Below are 20,264 nucleotides of genomic sequence, written 5' to 3' on the forward strand. Positions count from 1 at the left end.
TTTTTCTGCCCTTTGCAGTTTTCATTGATGATTTTAGATGACTACATTTTCCCTGTCTTTTTAGCATGTACTTCTTTTTTTAAAACTTTTTTTAACTAGTTGCCATAGAATTTGCAATATACATTTACAACCAATTCATGTCTACTTTCAAATAACACTATCCCACTATCCCACAAATAAGACTACCTGCTTAACAAAGAAAACACCTAATTCCTCAATATACATTTACAACCAATTCAGGTCCACTTTCAAATAACACTATCCCACTATCCCACAAATAAGACTACCTGCTTAACAAAGAAAACACCTAATTCCTCAGTAACATTTACAACCAATTCAAGTCCACTTTCAAATAACACTATCCCACTATCCCACAAATAAGACTACCTGCTTAACAAAGAAAACACCTGATTCTTCAATATACATTTACAACCAATTCAAGTTGACTTTCAGATAACACTATTCCACTTCACAGGTGACTACCTGCTTAACAAAGAAAACACCTAATTCCTCCCTCCCATCCTTCCATTCCATTCCTTGTATTATTGTTCCTCACTTCACTTGTGTATAAGCATACATAATCTATCTGTGTGTATTTATTATTATCTGCAAACTTATTGGTCAGATCAATTATGAATAAATACATAAGTTTTTATTGTACCACAATTCCTCCCTCCCATCCTTCCATTCCATTCCTTGTATTAGTGTTACTCATTTCACTCGTGTATAAGCATACATAATCTATCTGTGTGTATTTATTATTATCTATAAACTTCTTGGTCAGATCAATTAAGAATAAATACATAAGTTTTTATTGTACCACAATTGTTTCTTTAATGCTCTTTTTAAAAAAATGTTGATCCAGGTTTCAGTTGTATATCTTTTGTTTCCCTGTAAAGAATTTCATTTAACATTTCTTGCAAGACAGGTCTTCTGGCAACAAGTTTCTTGAATTTTTATTTTTCTGAGGAAGGCCTTATTTCTCCTTCACTTTTGAAGGGTGATTTCAGTGAGTACAGAAACTTAGGTTGGTGGGTTTTTTTCTGTCAACATTTTGAATTTTTCATTCCACTCTCTTCTTGCTTTCACACTTTCTGCAATGTTGAATGCAGTTCTTATCTTTGTGTCTCTGTAGGTAAGGTGTTTGCGGCCCCATCTCTGGTTTCTTTCAGAGTTTTCCTTTATCTTTTATTTCATATTGTTTGAAAATTATATGTCCAAGTGTAGATTGTTGGCATTTATCCTGTCTGGTGTTCTCAGAGCTTCCTGGATCTTTGGTTTGGGTGTCTGACATTAATACTGGAAGTTCTCAGACATGGTTGTTGCAGATGTTTCTTCTATTTCTTCTCCTCCTGGTATTCTCATTACTCTGTTTCACCTTTTGTAGTTTTTCCACCGTCTTGGATATCATCTTCTGTTCTTTTCAGTGTTTCTTTTCTTTTTTGGTTTTCGAAGTTTCTGTTGATAAATCCTCAAGCTCAGAAATTCTTTACTCAGCTGAGTCTAGTCTACTAATAAGCCATCAGAGGTATTCTTCAGTTATTTACCACATTTTTTATAACTACATTATGTTGATGGTACTTACGATGTCTGTCTTTCTGATTACATTACCTATCTACCCTTGAATGCTGTCTACTTCATTCATTAGAGCCCTTAGCATATTATCCAGAGGTTTAAAGAAAATTCCAAAATCATAGCTGTGTCTGGTTCTGAAGCTTGCTCTGTTGCTACAAATTGTATTTGTTTTTCTTTTTTTGCCTTTTAGTATGCCTTGTAATTTTTTCCCCTTTATTCCCAGGCATGAAGTATCCACTAAAAGTGACTGCTGTTAATATAGCATCAGTAATGTGGTGATGAGGTGTCAGGGCAGGTGATGCTCTCTTAGTCTCTTTAGGCTGCTATAACAAAATACTTTAGACTGACTAATTCATAAGCAACAGAGATGATTGCTCACAGTTCTGGAAGCTGGAAAGTCTAAGACTAAAGTGCCAGGACATCTGGTGTTTGGTGAAGGTCAAACATTCAGACACTTGCAACGACTCTAGCAGCAGCACCAGTGTTCAGGAATCCTATGTGAGGGACAAACACTCAGACCCCAGCAGGAGTGTTTTGGAATCCTATGTGAGGGAAAAACATTCAGACCCTCGTAGCCATGTTCTGGAATCCTATGTGAGGGACAAACATTCAGACCCCAGCAGTAGTGTTGTGGAATCCTATATGAGGGACAAACATTCAGACTCTCGTAGCAGTGTTCTGGAATCCTATGCGAGGAACAAATATTCAGACCACAGCAGCAGTGTTCTGGAATCCTATGTGAGGGACAAACATTCAGACCACAATGGCAGTGTTCTGGAATTCTATGTGAGGGACAAACATTCAGACCCTTGTAGCAGTGTTCAGGAATCCTATGTGAGGGACAAACATTCAGACTACAGCAGGAGTGTTCTGGAATCCTATGTGAGGGATAAACATTCAGACCCTCATAGCAGTGTTCTGGAAACCTACGTGAGGGACAAACATTCAGACCACAGCAGGTGTGTTCTGGAATCCTATGTGAGGGACAAACATTCAGATTGTCATAGCAGTGTCCTGGAATCCTATGTGAGGGACCAACATTCAGACCCTCATAGCAGTGTTCTGGAATGCTGTGTGACAGACAAACATTCAGACTCTCATAGCAGTATTCTGGAATCCTATGTCAGGGACATTCAGACCCCAGCCACAGTGTTCTGGAATCCTATGTGACAGACAAACATTCAGACCACAGCAGCTGTGTTCTGGAATTCTATGTGAGGGACAGACGTTCAGACCAGAGCAGGAGTGTCCTGGAATCCTATGTGAGGGACAAACATTCAGATCACAGCAGGAGTGTTCTGGAATCCTATATGAGGGAAAAACATTCAGACCCTCGTAGCAGTGTTCTGGAATCCTATGTGAGGGACAAACATTCAGATCTGGAATGCTATGTGAGGGACAAACATTTAGACCACTGCAGCATTGTTCTTGAAGCCTATGTGAGGGACAAACATTCAGACACTAGCAGCAGTGTTCTGGAATCCTATGTGAGGGACAGACAGACCACAGCAGCAATGTTCTAGAATCCTATGTGAGGGACAAACACTCAGAGCCCAGCAGCAGTGTTCTGGAATCCTATGTGAGGGCTAAACATTCAGACCACAGCAGGTGTGTTCTGGAATCCTATGTGAGGGCCAAATATTGAGACCACAGCAGGAGTGTTCTGGAATCCTATGTGAGGGACAAACATTGAGACCTTCGTAGCAGTGTTCTGGAATCCTATGTGAGAGACAAACACTGAGACCTTCATAGCAGTGTTCTGGAATCCTATGTGAGGGGCAAACATTCGGACCCTCATAGCAGTGTTCTGGAATCCCATGTGAGGGACAAACACTTAGAACCCAGCAGCAGTGTTCTGGAATCCTATGTGAGGGACAAACATTCAGACCACAGCTGGAGTGTTGTGGAATCCTATGTGAGGGACAAACATTCCGGCCTTCGTGGCAGTGTTCTGGAATCCTATGTGAGGGAGAAACTTTGAGACCCCAGCAGCAGGGTTCTGGAATCCTCTGTGAGGGACAAGCATTCAAAGCCTCATAGCAGTGTTCTGGAATCCTATGTGAGGGAGAAACATTCAGACCACAGCAGGAGTGTTCTGGAATCCTATGTGACAGACAAACATTTAGATCCCAGCAGCAGTGTTCTGGAATCCTATGTGAGGGACACATTTTCAGACCACAGGAGGAATGTTCTGGAATCTTATGTGAGGGCCACATATTCAGACCCTTGTAGCAGTGTTCTGGAGTCCTATGTGAGGAACAAACATTCAGACCAGATCAGCAGTGTTGTGGAATCCTACGTGAGGGACAAACACTCAGAACCCAGCAGTAGTGTTCTGGAATCCTATGTGAGGGACAAACATTCAGACCACAGCAGGAGTGTTCTGGATTCCTTTTGTGAGGAACAAACATTCTGACCACAGCAGCAGTGTTCTGGAATCCTATGTGAGGGACAAACACTCAGAACCCAGCAGCAGTGTTCCAGAATCCTATGTGAGGGACAAACATTCAGACCACAGCAGGAGTGTTGTGGAATCCTATGTGAGGGACGAACATTCAGACCCTCATAGCAGTGTTCTGGAATCCTATGTGAGGGACAAACATTCAGACCATGGCAGGTGTGTTCTGGAATCCTATGTGAGGGAAAAACATTCAGGCCATAGCAGGAGTGTTCTGGAATCTTATGCAAGGGACAAACCATTCAGACCCTCGTAGCAGTGTTCTGGAATCCTATGTGAGGGACAAACTTTCAGACCCCAGCAGCAGTGTTCTGGAATCCAATGTGAAGGAGAAACATTCAGACCACAGCAGCAGTATTGTGGAATCTTATGTGAGGAACAAATATTTAGACCACAGCAGGAATGTTGTGGAATCCTATGTGAGGGACAAACATTCAGATCCTCTTAGCAGTGTTCTTGAATCCTATGTGAGGGACAAACATTCAGACCCTTGTAGCAGTGTTCTGGAATCCCATGTGAGGGACAAATATGCAGACCCCATCAGCTGTGTTCTGGAATCCTATGTGAGGGACAAACATTCAGACCACAGCAGGAGTGTTCTGGAATCCTATGTGAGGGACAAACATTCAGACCCTCGTAGCAGTGTTCTGGAATCCTATGTGAGGGAAAAACATTCAGGCCACAGCAGGAGTGTTGTGGAATCCTATGTGAGGGACAAACAGTCAGACCCTTGTAGCAGTGTTCTGGAATCCTATGTGAGGGACAAACATTCAGACCCCAGCAGCAGTGTTCTGGAATCCTATGTGAAGGAGAAACATTCAGACCACAGCAGCAGTATTGTGGAATCTTATGTGAGGAAGAAACATTCAGACCACAGCAGGAATGTTGTGGAATCCTATGTGAGGGACAAACATTCAGATCCTCTTAGCAGTGTTCTTGAATCCTATGTGAGGGACAAACATTCAGACCCTTGTAGCAGTGTTCTGGAATCCCATGTGAGGGACAAATATGCAGACCCCATCAGCTGTGTTCTGGAATCCTATGTGAGGGACAAACATTCAGACCACAGCAGGAGTGTTCTGGAATCCTACATGAGGGAGAAACATTCAGACCACTGCAGCAGTGTTGTAGAATCCTAGATGAGGAACAAACATTGAGACCACAGCAGTAGTGTTGTGGAATCCTATGTGAGGGACAAACATTCAGACCCTCATAGCAGTGTTCTGGAATCCTATGTGAGGGACAAACATTCAGACCCCAGCAGCAGTGTTCTGGAACCCTATGCGAGGGACAAACCATTCAGACCCTCGTAGCAGTGTTCTGGAATCCTATGTGAGGAGCAAACATTCAGACCACAGCAGGAGTGTTCTGTAATCCTATGTGAGGAACAAACTTTCAAACCCTCACAGCAGTGTTCTGGAATCCAATGCAAGGGACAAACCATCTAGACCCTTGTAGCAGTGTTTTGGAATCCTAATTGAGGGACAATCTCTCAGACCCTAGCATCAGTGTTCTGGAATCCTATGTGATGGACAAACATTCAGACCGTTGTAGCAGTGTTCTGGAATCCTATGTGAGGGACAAACAGACCACAGCAGCAGTGTTCTGGAATGCTATGTGAGGGACAAACACTCAGACCACAGCAGTAGTATTCTGGTATCTTATGTGAGGGCAAACAGACCACTGCAAACAGGGACAAATTGACTTACTCTTTTCCTAATTGAATACCCTTTATTTCTTTCTCCTACCTGACAGCCCTGGCCAGAACTTCCAAAACTATGTTGAACAGAAGTGATGAGAGAGGGCATCCCTGTCTTGTGCCAGTTTTCAAAGGGAATCCTTCCAGTTTTTGCGCATTCAGTATGACATTGGCTGTGGGTTTGTGATGAATAGCTCTTATTATTTTTAGATACATCCTATCAATACCTAATTCATTGAGAGTTTTTAGCATGAACAGCTGCTGAGTTTTGTCGAAGGCCTTTTCTGCATGTATTGAGATAATCATGTGGTTTTTGTCTTTGGTTCTGTTTGTATGCTGGATTACGTTTATTGATTTGCATATGTTGAACCAGCCTTGCATCCCAGGGATAAAGCCATCTTGATCTTGGTGGATAAGATTTTTGATGTGCTGCTGGATTCGGTTTGCAAGTATTTTATTGAGGATTTTTGCATCGATGTTCATCAGGGATATTGGTCTAAAATTCTCTTTTTTTGTTATGTCTCTTCCAGGCTTTGGTATCAGGGTGATGCTGGCCTCATAAAATGAGTTAGGGAGGATTCCCTCTTTTTCTATTGATTGGAATAGTTTCAGAAGGAATGGTACCAGCTCCTCCTTGTACCTCTGGTAGAATTCGGCTGTGAATCTGTCTGGTGCTGGACTTTTTTTGGTTGGCAAGCTATTATTGCCTCAATTTCAGAGCCTGTTATTTCAACTTCTTCCTGGTTTAGTCTTGGGAGGGTTTATGTGTCGAGGAATTTATCCATTTCTTCTAGATTTTCTAGTTCATTTGTGTAGAGGTGTTTACAGTATTCTCTGATGGTAGTTTGTATTTCTGTGAGATCAGTGGTGCTATCCCTTTTATCATTTTTTATTGCATCTATTTGATTCTTCTCTCTTTTATTCATTAGTCTTGCTAGTGGTCTATCAATTTTGTTGATCTTTTCAAAAAACCACCTCCTGGATTCATTGATTTTTTGAAGGGTTTTTTGTGTCTCTATCTTCCTCAGTTCTGCTCTGATCTTAGTTATTTCTTGGAAGTCAAATTGTCCCTGTTTGCAGATGACATGATTGTATATCTAGAAAACCCCATCGTCTCAGCCCCAAATCTCCTTAAGCTGATAAGCTACTTCAGCAAAGTCTCAGGATACAAAATCAATGTGCAAAAATCACAAGCATTCTTACACACCAATAACAGACAAACAGAGAGCCAAATCATGAATGAACTCCCATTCACAATTGCTTCAAAGAGAATAAAATACCTAGGAATCCAGCTCACAAGGGATGTGAAGGACCTCTTCAAGGAGAGCTACAAACCACGGCTCAACAAAGTAAAAGAGGACACAAACCAATGGAAGAACATTCCATGCTCATGGATAGGAAGAATCAATATCGTGAAAATGGCCATACTGCCCAAGGTAATTTATAGATTCAATGCCATCCCCATCAAGCTACCAATGACTTTCTTCACAGAATTGGAAAAAACTACTTTAAAGTCCATATGGAACCAAAAAAGAGCCTGCATTGCCAAGTCAATCCTAAGCCAAAAGAACAAAGCTGGAGGCATCACGCTACCTGACTTCAAACTACACTACAAGGCTACAGTAACCAAAACAGCATGGTACTGGTACCAAAACAGAGATATAGACCAATGGAACAGAACAGAGCCCTCAGAAATAATACCACACATCTACAACTATCTGATCTTTGACAAACCTGATGAAAGAAATGGGGAAAGGATTCCCTATTTAACAAATGGTGCTGGGAAAACTGGCTAGCCATATGTAGAAAGCTGAAACTGGATCCCTTCCTTACACCTTACACAAAAATTAATTCAAGATGGATTAAAGACTTAAATGTTAGACCTAAAACCATAAAAACCCTAGAAGAAAACCTGGGCAATACCATTCAAGACATAGGCATGGACAAGGACTTCATGTCTAAAACACCAAAAGCAATGGCAACAAAAGCCAAAATTGACAAATGGGATCTAATTAAACTGAAGAGCTTCTGCACAGCAAAAGACATCAGAGTGAACAGGCAACCTACAGAATGGGAGAAAATGTTTGCAATCTACTCGTCTGACAAAGGGCTAATATCCAGAATCTACAAAGAACTCAAACAAATTTACAAGAAAAAACCCCACTAAAAAGTGGGCAAAGGAGATGAACAGACACTTCTCAAAAGAAGACATTTATGCAGCCAACAGACACATGAAAAAATGCTCATCATCACTGGCCATCAAAGAAATGCAAATCAAAACCACAATGAGATATCATCTCACACTAGTTAGAATGGCGATCATTAAAAATCAGGAAACAACAGGTGCTGGAGAGGATGTGGAGAAATAGGAACACTTTTACACTGTTGATGGGATTGTAAAGTAGTTCAACCATTGTGGAAGACAGTGTGGTGATTCCTCAGGGATCTAGAGCTAGAAATACCATTTGACCCAGCCATCCCATTACTGGAATTATACCCAATGGTATATAAATCATGCTGCTATAAAGACACATGCACATATATGTTTATTGCGGCACTACTCACAATAGCAAAGACTTGGAACCAACCCAAATGTCCAAATGTCCAACAATGATAGACTGGATTAAGAAAATGTGGCACATATACACCATGGAATACTATGCAGCCATAAAAATTGATGAGTTCATGTCCTTTGTAGGGACATGGATGAAGCTGGAAACCATCATTCTCAGCAAACTATTGGAAGGACAAAAAACCAAACACTGTATGTTCTTACTCATAGGTGGGAATTGAACAGTGAGAACACGTGTACACAGGAAGGGGAACATCACAAACCGGGGCCTGTTGTGGGGTAGGGGGAGGGGGGAGGTATAGCATTAGGAAATATACCTAATGTAAATGATGAGTTAATGGGTGCAGCACACCAACATGGCACATGTATACATATGTAACAAACCTGCACATTGTGCATATGTATCCTAGAACTTAAAGTATAATAAAAAATATAAAAAATTCAATAAGGAAAATATATAAAAAAAGAAAGAAAATGTGGCATATTATTTGGCAGTAGAAAAAAGAAAACGCCGTCATTTGTGAACAACATGGATGAACCTGGAGGACAATACATTAAGTTAAATAAGCCAGGCACAGAAAGAGAAATATATCATGATATGACTCCTACTTTTATGTAAAAAAGTTGATCTCATGGAAGTACAAAGTACAATGGTGGGTATCAGAGCTAGGGGTCAAGGGGAGTTGTGGTGATGTTAATCAGAGGATACATACTTAGAGTAAGATAGAAGGAATAAATTTCAGGAGATGTATTGTAGAACAAGGTGACTGTAATTGATGATGATATATTGTATTCTTGAGAAATAGAAAGTGAATGTTTTGTGTATTCACCAGAAAAATGATAACTATGTGAGTTGATGTATTTGTTAATGAGCTAGATTTGACCTTTTCACAATGTATACATACTTTGTCCCTCACATAGGATTCCAGAACACTGCTGCTGGGGTCTGAATGTTTATCCCTTAGATAGGATTCCAGAACACTACTGTGGGAGTCTCAATGTTTGTCCCTCACATAGGATTCCAGAATGCTACTGCATTGGTCTGAATGTTTGTCCCTCACATTTTACATTACAAAAACATGCAATGTCATATGTCAATTAAAAATAAATATAAATAAAGTAATTTAAAAAAGACAAAAAGAAAAAAAAAAACCAGACCACAGCAGCAGTGTTCTAGAATCCTATGTGAGGGACAAACATTCAGACCCTCGCATCAGTCTTCTGGAATCCTATGTGAGGGACAAACATTCAGATGCCAGCAGCAGTGTTCTGGGGTCCTATGTGAGGGACAAACATTCAGACTGTCGCAGCAGTTTTCTGGAATCCTATGTGTGGGACAAACACTCAGATTCCAGCAGCAGTGTTCTGGAATCCTATGTGAGGTACAAACATTCAGACCCTGGAATCAGATTTCTGGAATCCTATGTGAGGGACAAACATTCAGATCATTGCATTAGTGTTCTGGAATCCTATGTGAGGGAAAAACATCCAGACCACAGCAGCTGTGTTCTGGAATCCTATGTGATGGATAAACATTCACACCCTTGTAGCAGTGTTCTGGAATCCTATGTGAGGGAAAAACATTCAGACCACAGCAGCCATGTTCTGGAATCCTATGTGAGGGACAAACATTGAGACCACAGCAGCAGTGTTCTGGAATCCTATGTGGTGGACAGACATTCACACCACAGCAACAGTGTTCTGGAATCCTATGTGAGGAAGAAACATTCAGACCCCAGCAGCAGTGTTCTGGAATCCTATGTGAGTGACAAACATTCAGACCATTACATCAGTGTTCTGGAATCCTATGGGAGGGACAAACATTGAGATTCTTGCAGTAGTGTTCTGGAATCCTATGTGAGGGCCAGACACTCAGATCACAGTAGCAGTGTTCTGGAATCCTAAGTAACGGACAAACATTCAGAACCTCGTAGCAGTGTTCTGGAATCCTATGTGAGGGAGAAACATTCAGACCCCAGCAGCAGTGTTCTGGAATCCTATGTGAGGGACAAACATTCAGACCCTCGTAGCAATGTTCTGGAATTCTATGTGAGGGACAGACATTCAGACCCCAGCAGGAGTGTTCTGGAGTCCTATGTGAGGAACAAACATTCAGACCACAGCAGGAGTGTTCTGGAATCCTGTGTGAGGGAGAAACATTCAGACACTCCTAGCAGTGTTCTGCAGTCCTATGTGAGGAACAAACATTCAGACCCCAGCAGGAGTGTTCTGGAATCCTATGTGAGGGACAAGCATTCAGACCCCAGCAGCAGTGTTCTGAAATCCTATGTTAAAGGCAAACATTCAGACCCCAGCATCAATGTTCTGGAATCCTATGTGAGGGACAAATATTCAGACCCTCATAGCAGTGTTCTGGAATCCTATGTGACGGACAAACAGACCCTTGTAGCAGTGTTATGGAATCCTACGTGAGAGAGAAACATTCAGACCTCAGGAGCAGTGTTTGGGTATTGTATGTGAGCAACAAACATGCAGACCCCAGCAGCCATGTTCTGGAATGCTATGATTGGGTCTATACTGTGAACCTCAGAAGTGTTCCTCTGTTTAATTTTCCACCTCAAGTGGAACATGACTGGAATAGGCTGCAGTGGAAGGGGATAATTCCCTTTCCCTCAGTTATTTAGGTTCTGATTATACTAGAGCAGATTAGGCTGAGGTTAAGTAGTTTCTCCTGTGGACAAGCCTTGTTAAGAACTGGGTGCTCTGGCATATTTCAAAATGGTTTTCCTTTTTCCTTCCCAAAGGTTGAAGCAGGAGGGGAGTTTTCTCAGGTATTTGTCACAGGAGCCTGGTGAAGCTCCATGAGAGAATTTTACAGTATTGTGCCGCCTCCCCCATAATAACTCTATCTCTTTGTAGTTTTTACCACTTAGAGTTGTCCACACGGATCCTCCAGCCTTTCACCCGTTATGGTTTGAGTTTTTCTACTCCAGCACTGGTTCCAAAGTTGGCTTCAGTAGTGAGTCCATGTTCCTGTAAGCCATTAAGTCCTATATTCACTTCTCTGTCTCTGCAATTCTGGGGGCAGTGGTTTGCCCTCTGTCCTCTCCTGAGTTTCAAATCTAGAAAGAATTGTTGATTTTTTAGTCTGTTCAGCTTTTTATTTGTTGTTAAGATTGTGTCATATTAATTTGTTGTTGATTATTATTAAAATTAATTATTGTAAAGTAATTATTGATTACTTCCAAGCTTCTTACATGCAGAAATAGGAACCTGGAATGTGTTTCTAAAACTATCTTCTCAATGCCTATGTGTACAGTTAAAGGATTTTTTTCCACAGGACTATGATGGTGATGAATTATATTAGTAGACTTCTGAATACTGAACTTTTCTTTGTTTGTGGAATAAACTCAGAAAGTTCCTTCTTGGTCTTCACAGTCTATTTCTCTTCCTGTGTAAATGTTAGTGTTTCTGTAGATTCTGTACTTGTTTCTTTTATTCTTTCATTCTCTTATGTTCATTTGGTCTGATGGATTCAGGAACCATTGAAATTCTGGTAATTTCCAAATCTTTATGTTTAGTTTTGATCTCTTTTCTGAACCACTGGAGCCATATTCCCAATTGCCAGTTGGACATTCCCAATATGGAATCTCAGATGTTTCACACATGATATGTCCAAGTCTGTGTCACTTCTGGTTATCATATTCTTTTATTTTTACAAATTTCACTTCACAACACCAGTACCAAACTAGCTGGATCATGGCAGATAACTTGGAAACAACTCCCCTTTTTACCCACTGCACAGCAAATTGGTACCAAATCCTGTTTCTACATTTTTTTCCTTTCAAGTACTGCTTCCCTATTGTGTATTCTCACACTCCATGTCCTAATGTAGGTGGTCATCTGTCTTCCTCTTTACTCCCTTCTGACTTTCCCTTAAGCCCTTTCCCATTCTCTTTCTCAGGGATGGCTGTTAAAATGCCAATATGGTCATGTAACTTTTCTGTCCTTACTGGACCTCCTTATTTACACCTGTTTGTGAAGTGGCTGTGTTCACCCTGGGTGGATACAGCAATTTTTTGTCCCATAGAAAGGAAATTTTGAAATGCCAGTGTATATGCTTTTAAGTATGCACACCCTTTTGTATCCATGGGTTTTGCATCTGCGGCTTCAGCCAACTTCAGATTGAAAATATTCCCACAAAAATAGATGGTTGTCTCTGTGCAGAGCATCTACAGAAATTTTTCTTGTCATTATTTCCTAAACAGTACAGCACAATGACCATTTATGTAGCATTACATTGTATTCAGTATTATATGTAATCTAAAGATTTAAAGTTCAGTCGTGCATGGCTTACTGATTGGGAGTACTTTCTGAGAAATGCATCTTTAGGTAATTTCATTGTTTTGTGAACATCATAGTGTTACAAAAACCTACATGATATATATATTTTTATTTATATGTTTTTGGTATATGGGTAACCAGATGGCTCAGAGACATTATTGAATATCATTTTCTGCACTTCATCTGTGATGCCAATATCAGGTTTCTGTATATGTTTCTTCATCATCATCTTATGGGACTATGGTGATATACATGTTTCATCACTGACTGAAATGTTATTATGCAGCTCATGACTGTATACAGGAGGATGTGCATAAGTTATATGCAAATATGAGACTAGTTTATATAAGAGAGTTATCCAATCTGGATTTTGGTATCTGGGGGTATCTTGGAATCAGTCCCCATGGATACTGAGGAAGTAATGTAATGTAAAAATGATAGGTGCATAAGAATTTTTGAAATTAGGTAAAATATTTAAATGCAGAATCACTGCATAATCAGTTCCTTAAATATTGCATTTAACTTTCATCACTGCCCAGGATCATTCATCTAGGCATGGTGCTGTCCAGAGTTCCATAAAGTGGTGTGTGTTCTTGTTGCCTTTGTGAGTAGACTTCTGATACTTTCTCATAGTCATGAGAATTCATGGTTCATGTGGAAGAGCCAAAACCTGATTTTTCAGTAAAGTGGAACCTCATGATGCAAAATAAACAAAATTTATTTTCTCCTCTCTTATCCTAGTCTGCATTGAACTTGTGTCTCAATGAGTTCACCTAAACATTATTCCCAGTATGTGTTTATACTTGTATATTCATAACCAGATCATGAGCTCCTTTGAGGAGTAGAATTTTATTCCTCTTTTTTTTTTTTGAGAGATAGGGTCTCTGTTGGCCAGGCTGGAGTGCAGTGGTGTGATCATAACTCACTGCACTGTCAAACTCGTGGGCTCAAGCAACCATTCAGCCTCAGCTTCCAGAGTAGCCAGGACTACAGGCATGCAGGAATATGCCTATTTTTAAATTATTTTTGTAGAGAGAGGGTCTTGCATTTTGTTTATACTTTTATCCCTAGCAACAAGGGTGGTTCTAGATCTATAAGGTGAACTTTGTAATACAATTTTATTAATTCATAAGTTATTAGAGTGGAAGCATATTTCTACTGTGATTACTGCTTCTCCCACCACAAACAGTACAAAACAAACTACATCTTATGTAAAATACATATAAGACACATGGACACACAAAAGAGTGAATTCCCAGATCTTGTTCTTTTGACCCTGGGCTGATGCTTTGACTTGAGGAAAAATGTGCCATTACAGGGGTTGGTGTCCTTTGAAGAGGTGACCATGCACTTCACCTGGGAGGAGTAGCAGGACCTGGATGATAATCAGAGGACCCTGTACAGGGACGTGATGCTGGAGACCTACAAAAGCCTGGTATCGTTACAGGAGTTGGTGTCCTTTGAGGAGGTAGCTGTGCACTTCATCTGGGAGGAGTGGCAGGACCTGGATGACACTCAGAGGACACTGTACAGGGATGTGATGCTGGAGACCTACAGCAGCTTGGTATCATTGGGTGAGTGAAACTTCCCAGTAACTCCCAGGAATGTGTTTTGTTGTTGGTAAATATAGCAACCCTTTTAAGGTATAATAATATTTACTTGTAAGATTCCAGTTGATGAAAAATGTGTCATTACTCTGTAATGAAATATTCAAATTGGCTCCTTCATTGCACAGTCCCTGAAGCCCAGCTGTTGTCATTCTGAAAAGTATTTGACTTAGTGGTTTGACAAAGTCTTCCATTGTTTCTCATTACCAGGGCATCACATTACCAAACCTGAGATGATCTTCAAGCTAGAGCAAGGAGCAGAGCCATGGATAGTAGAAGCCCCAGACCTGAGACTTTCAGGTCAGTCGGTGAATACTGGGCAGGGAGGCCTGGAGGAGTAATGCCTAGCAGATTTTGGCAGTGTTATCTTGTTTTCACCACTTTTTTCCCTAGGTCTTCGACCTGAAGACTGTTGGTCTGCATTAAATGTGCATTATATAGTCCCCAGGGGTAGATCTCATGCATATATCCCAGTCTTTTATTTTTCTGAGTATCTTCTTCTATTTACCCCAAATCCAATACCTGCCATCCTCTCCTTAGGCCTTTTTCTTTGCTATTTATTTTCTCTATTTTCCCCTTTTCCTCTCTTCTGATGTAGTATCTTAAAAAATTTTTTTAGACATTCATGCATTTATTTATCCTTTTAATGTATCTTAAGTGATTTTTAAGAATCAGTCATTATAACAGTGATGATGAAAATAGTGTTTCTTTTTAAGCTGTAGCTTTATTCTTCTTTTTTTATTTTTTATTAAACAGATGGTTCTCGTTCTGTTTCTCAGACTCAAGTGCAGTGGCATGATTATAGTTCACTGTAATGATGAACTCCTGGGCTCAAGTGTTCCTCACACCCTAGCCTCCCAAGTAGCTAGGACTACAGGTGTGTGCCACCACACCTCACTGCTTTTTTATTGTTTGTAGAGATGAGATCTTGTTCTATTGCCCAGGCTGGTCTCAAACTTCTGGCCTTAAGTGATCCTTGTAGACCCCCCCTACAAAAAAAAAAATAGTAGCTGAGTATGGTGACATGGGTTTGTAATCTGAGTTTTTATACTTGAGAGGCTGAGGTGGAAGGATTGCTTGACCTCAGGAGTTTGAAGCTTCAGTGAGCTATGATAGCAACACTGCACCCCAGCCTGGGTAACAGAGTAAGATCCTGTCTCAGAAAGAAATTATGAAGCTGAGGAGAACCCATCATAGGGGCCTGGATAGGGGTGGTGCTGGACTTGGGAGGAGAACCAGAAGATTCTGAGTCTCAAGTCCAAAGAAACCAATTATTTCCTGTTGAAGGGCTCAGATTTCTGTTTGAGAGTGGAGTTTGTAGTTACCATTTGAAGATGAGAAATGTACAGAAAACTTCATTTTTATATAAAACTGTGTGACATCTGAAACTCCAAAACACAAAATAAAACCCTTCAAAAATGGTGAATTATCAAGCAGGGATGTGTGAGTGAAGAGGGGCAGGGCTGTTGATCTCAGAAGGAACCAGAAATACACTTTTCAAAGATGACGGGCACAGCCTGAGTTGCAGAACCAATCCTTCAGATCACCAGTATGGTTTTTTGACTGGAGCTTCTATGCCTATTACGGATCTGGGAAGCAGGGGATGTCATGCTTAAGTAGGAATTTGCCAGGATCTGTTTTTGTTTAACATGGGGAATAAGAGATTTTCTGCTTGGAAAACCTCCAGACACATTTAACCATTCTCAGGGAGGAGTGAAAGGTTAACAAATAGGCAAAATCCTGTCCACAAGCTACTTCCATGCTTAGGAGACAGAAAAATGGCCATCTCCTGTACCTGCCAGTTGCTAACCCAGGAAAAACTGGCTATCTTCAAAGAAGAATAATGAAAAAACATCAGCTATTAAAACAGCCACTATTGTTATATGAATAAATAGAAAAAAGAGAGAAAACAAATGACAGATAATGAGCACTTATTAAAACCTATGAGTAGGAAGTAGATGCATATTATTACCAAATAATTCTTTGTGAAATAAAAAAGAATAGGAAAACTTCAAAATGCAAAGGAAAACTCAGTTGAACATTAGAAAATATACTGGTTTATTACATTATGTCAGTAGGAACAGGAACCATATGCATATAAAACCAATACCCATTATTAATTTTTATCAAATCTTACTCCATTGGAATAGGAAGTAATTTTTTTTACCTTTACACAAGCATTCTGTAAGACTTGCTCATGTGTGGTTCATGGATACCTTTTTCTCATTTCAGCTGTCCAGATCATTGATGACCTCATTGAAAGGAGCCATGAAAGTCATGATAGATTTTTCTGGCAAATTGTAATCACCAACAGCAACACATCAACTCAAGAGAGAGTTGAATTAGGAAAAACATTTAATTTGAACTCAAACCATGTTCTAAATCTGATTATAAATAATGGAAACAGTTCAGGAATGAAGCCTGGGCAGTTTAATGTTTGCCAGAATGTGCTTTTCCCTATTAAGCCTGGTGAGACACAGTCTGGAGAGAAACCTCATGTCCCTGATATAACCAGGAGATCCCACAGACATCATGAACATCTTACTCAGCATCACAAGATTCAAACTCTGCTGCAGCCTTTTCAATGTAATGAACAAGGGAAAACTTTCAACACAGAGGCAATGTTCTTTATACATAAGAGGGTTCATATAGGACAGACTTTTGGTAAATATAATGAATATGAGAAAGCTTGTAATAACTCAGCTGTTATTATCCAAGGGATAACTCAGGTAGGACAGCCAACTTGCTGTAGAAAGTCTGACTTCACTAAACCTCAGCAGACACACACAGGAGAGAAACCCTATGAATGTGTTGAATGTGAGAAACCCTCCATTAACAAATCAGACCTTACAATACAGCACAAGATGCCTACTGGGGAAAAACTTTATTCCTGTAACTGGTGTGAAAAATTGTTCAGCTATAAGTCCAGCCTCACTATCCATCAGAGAATTCACACAGGGGAAAAGCCCTGTGGATGCAATGAATGTGGAAAAAGCTTTCACCGTAAGTCATTCCTCACTTTACATCAGAGAACTCACACAGGGGTTAAACCCTACAAATGTATTGAATGTGGAAAAACTTTTCACCGTCAGTCACTTCTCACTTTACATCACAGAACTCACTCAGGGGAAAAGCCCTATCAGTGTAGTCAATGTGGAAAAATCTAGCCAGAAGTCATACCTCACAATACATCATAGAACTCACACTGGGGAAAAGCCCTATGCATGTGACCATTGTGAAAAAGCATGTAGCCATAAGTCAAGGCTTACTGTCCATCAGAGAACACACACAGGGGAAAAACCCTATGAATGTAATGAGTGTGGAAAACCCTTTATCAATAAGTCAAACCTCAGGATACATCAGAGAACTCACACGGGAAAAACCCTATGAATGCAATGAATGTGGGAAAACCTTTCACTGTAAGTCATTCCTCACTGTCCATCAGAGAGCTCATACTGGGGAAAAACCATATGCATGTAATGAATATGGAAAAACATATAGCCACAAGTCATACCTTAGAGTACATCACAGAACTCACACAGGGAAAAACCCTATGAATATAATGAATGTGGAAAATCCTTTCACTGTAAGTCATTCCTAACTATACATCAGAGAACTCATACTGGCAAAAAACCCTATGAATACAATGAATGTGAGAAAACCTTTATCAATAAGTTAAACCTTGGGATACACAAGAGAACTCACACAGGGGAAAGACCCTATGAATGTAATGAATGTAGAAAAACCTTTCATCAGAAATCAAATCTCAGCACCCATCAGGGAACTCACACAGGGGAGAAACCTTACATATGTAATGAATATGGAAAAACCTTTCATCACAAGTCATTCCTCACTGTACACCGGAGAACTCTCACAGGGGAAAAACCGTATGGATGTAATGAATGTGGAAAAACTTTTTGTCAGAAATCATACCTTATTGTACATCAGAGAACTCACACCAGGGAAAAGCCCTATGAATGTAATGAATGTGGAAAATCCTTTCATCAGAAGGCAAATCTTCAGAAGCATCAAGGTATTCACATGGGGGAGAAACCCTCTGAATGTAGCAAATGTGGAAAAACCTTCAGTCAGAAGTCAGTCCTCACTGTACATCATAGAACCCATACTGGAGAAAAACCTTATGAATGTAATGAGTGTGGGAAAACCTTTTGTCACAAGTCAAACCTCAATATGCATCAGGGAACTCAGTCAGGAGAGAAACCCTATGAATGTGATGAATGTAGGAAAACTTTTTACCATAAGACAGTTCTCACCATACATCAGAGAACTCACACAGGTGAGAAGCCATTTGAATGTAAAGAATGTTGGAAAACCTTCTCCCAGAAGTCAAAAACTCTTTGTAAATCACAGAACTCACACAGGGGAAAAACCCTTTAGATGTAATGAATGTAGGAAAACTTTCTCCCAGAAGTCAGGCCTCAGTATACATCAGAGAACACACATAGGAAAAAAACCTTATGAATATAAGGAATGTGGGAAAACCTTTTGCCAGAAGTCACACCTCAGCAGGCATCAACAAACCCATATAGGAGAGAAATCTGATGTAGCTGAGGCAGGCTATGTGTTCCCTCAAAATCACTCTTTTTTCCCTTGAACACACAACCTACACCTCTCCGGCTACTATTACAGATTTCTCCATGCTCGGTCTAGGAGAATATGGACAGATTTCTCCATGCTCGGTCTAGGAGAATGGTCTAGGAATGGTGACCATTACCTCCTGGCCTACCAACAAGAGGGTCTTAACCATGCTGTAACAGATGTGCTATCATGCAGGCTTTCTTGTTCCCATTTTTACAGCACACTTCACATTTTAATGTCACAGATATGGCTGTTTTCCTAGAAGCTCATGTACCAACCTCTGCCAGCTTCAAACATTTCTTCTGCAACTTCCTCACCTCTCTTCACCTCCATAGAATTGAAGAGAGTTAGGGCCTTTCTCAGGATTAGGCTTTGTCTCAAGGGAATATTGGGGCTGGTTTGATCTTCTATGCAGACCACTCAGACTTTCTCTGTATCAGTAAAAAGGCTGTTTTGTTTTTTAAAAATCATTCATGTGTTCACTGGAGTAGCACCTATAACTTCCTTCAAGAACTTTTTCTTTGCATTCACAATTTGGGTAGCTGAAGCAAGAAGCTTAGCTTTGGCCTGTCTTAGCTTCCAACATGCTTTCTTCACTAAGCTTGATGATTTCTACATTTTGATTTGAAGTGACAGATGTGCACACTTCTTTTCACTTGAACAGATGGTGGCCACTGCAGAGTGAAGTGGCCTAATTTCATTGTTGTATCTTGGGGATTGGGGCTGGAAGAGAAATAGAGACAGGGAAATGACTAGTCAATGAAGCAGTCAAACACAACATTTTTCCATCATGTTTGCTGTCTTCTATAGAGTTCCAGCACCCTGAGACAATTCCAATAGTAACATCAGAAATCACTGATCACAGATCATCATAACAGATTTGATAACTAAAATCTTTGAAAGATTGTGGGGATTGCCAAAAGATGTGACACAGATGTGAAGTGAGCACACAGTGTTGGAAAAATGGTGCTGGTCAGACCTGCTCAGCACTTCATGGCCACAAATCTTTAACTTGTTAAAAAGGTGATGTTGCCAAGCAAAATAAAGTGAAGCTCGATAAAGTGAGGTGTGCCTCTATTTTGATGGGCTCTAACAATTTGTCTTTTCATTGGTGCGTTTAGACCATTGACATTCAGAGTGATTATACAGTTGGATTAATTTTGCCATATCGTTTTCCATTCACTTCCATTGTTCTTTGTTCTTGCTTTGTCCTCCACTCTTTTTCTGCCTTTTATGGAAATGATGATTTTATATGATTTCTGTTTCCTCTCATTGCTTTTTTTTTTTTTATTGAGACAGTCACCCAAGCTGGAGTGCAGTGGTGTGTGATCATGGCTCCCTGTAGCCTCAGCCTCATGGGTTCAAGTGATCCTTCCACCTCAGTCTCCCAATTAGCTAGGACTACAAGTATGCAATTAGCTAGGACCACAAGTGTGCAATTAGCTAGGA

At 40.3% G+C, this 20,264-nt stretch overlaps 1 pseudogene; it reads left to right on the forward strand.

The window, feature by feature from the left end:
- Positions 1–19,876, forward strand: part of LOC129011440 (zinc finger protein 717-like) — a 49,079-nt pseudogene extending 29,203 nt beyond the window's left edge.
- The last annotated feature ends 388 nt before the right edge of the window (positions 19,877–20,264 follow it).

This window comes from Pongo pygmaeus, chromosome 1, assembly GCF_028885625.2.
Source record: "Pongo pygmaeus isolate AG05252 chromosome 1, NHGRI_mPonPyg2-v2.0_pri, whole genome shotgun sequence".
NCBI lineage: Eukaryota > Metazoa > Chordata > Mammalia > Primates > Hominidae > Pongo > Pongo pygmaeus.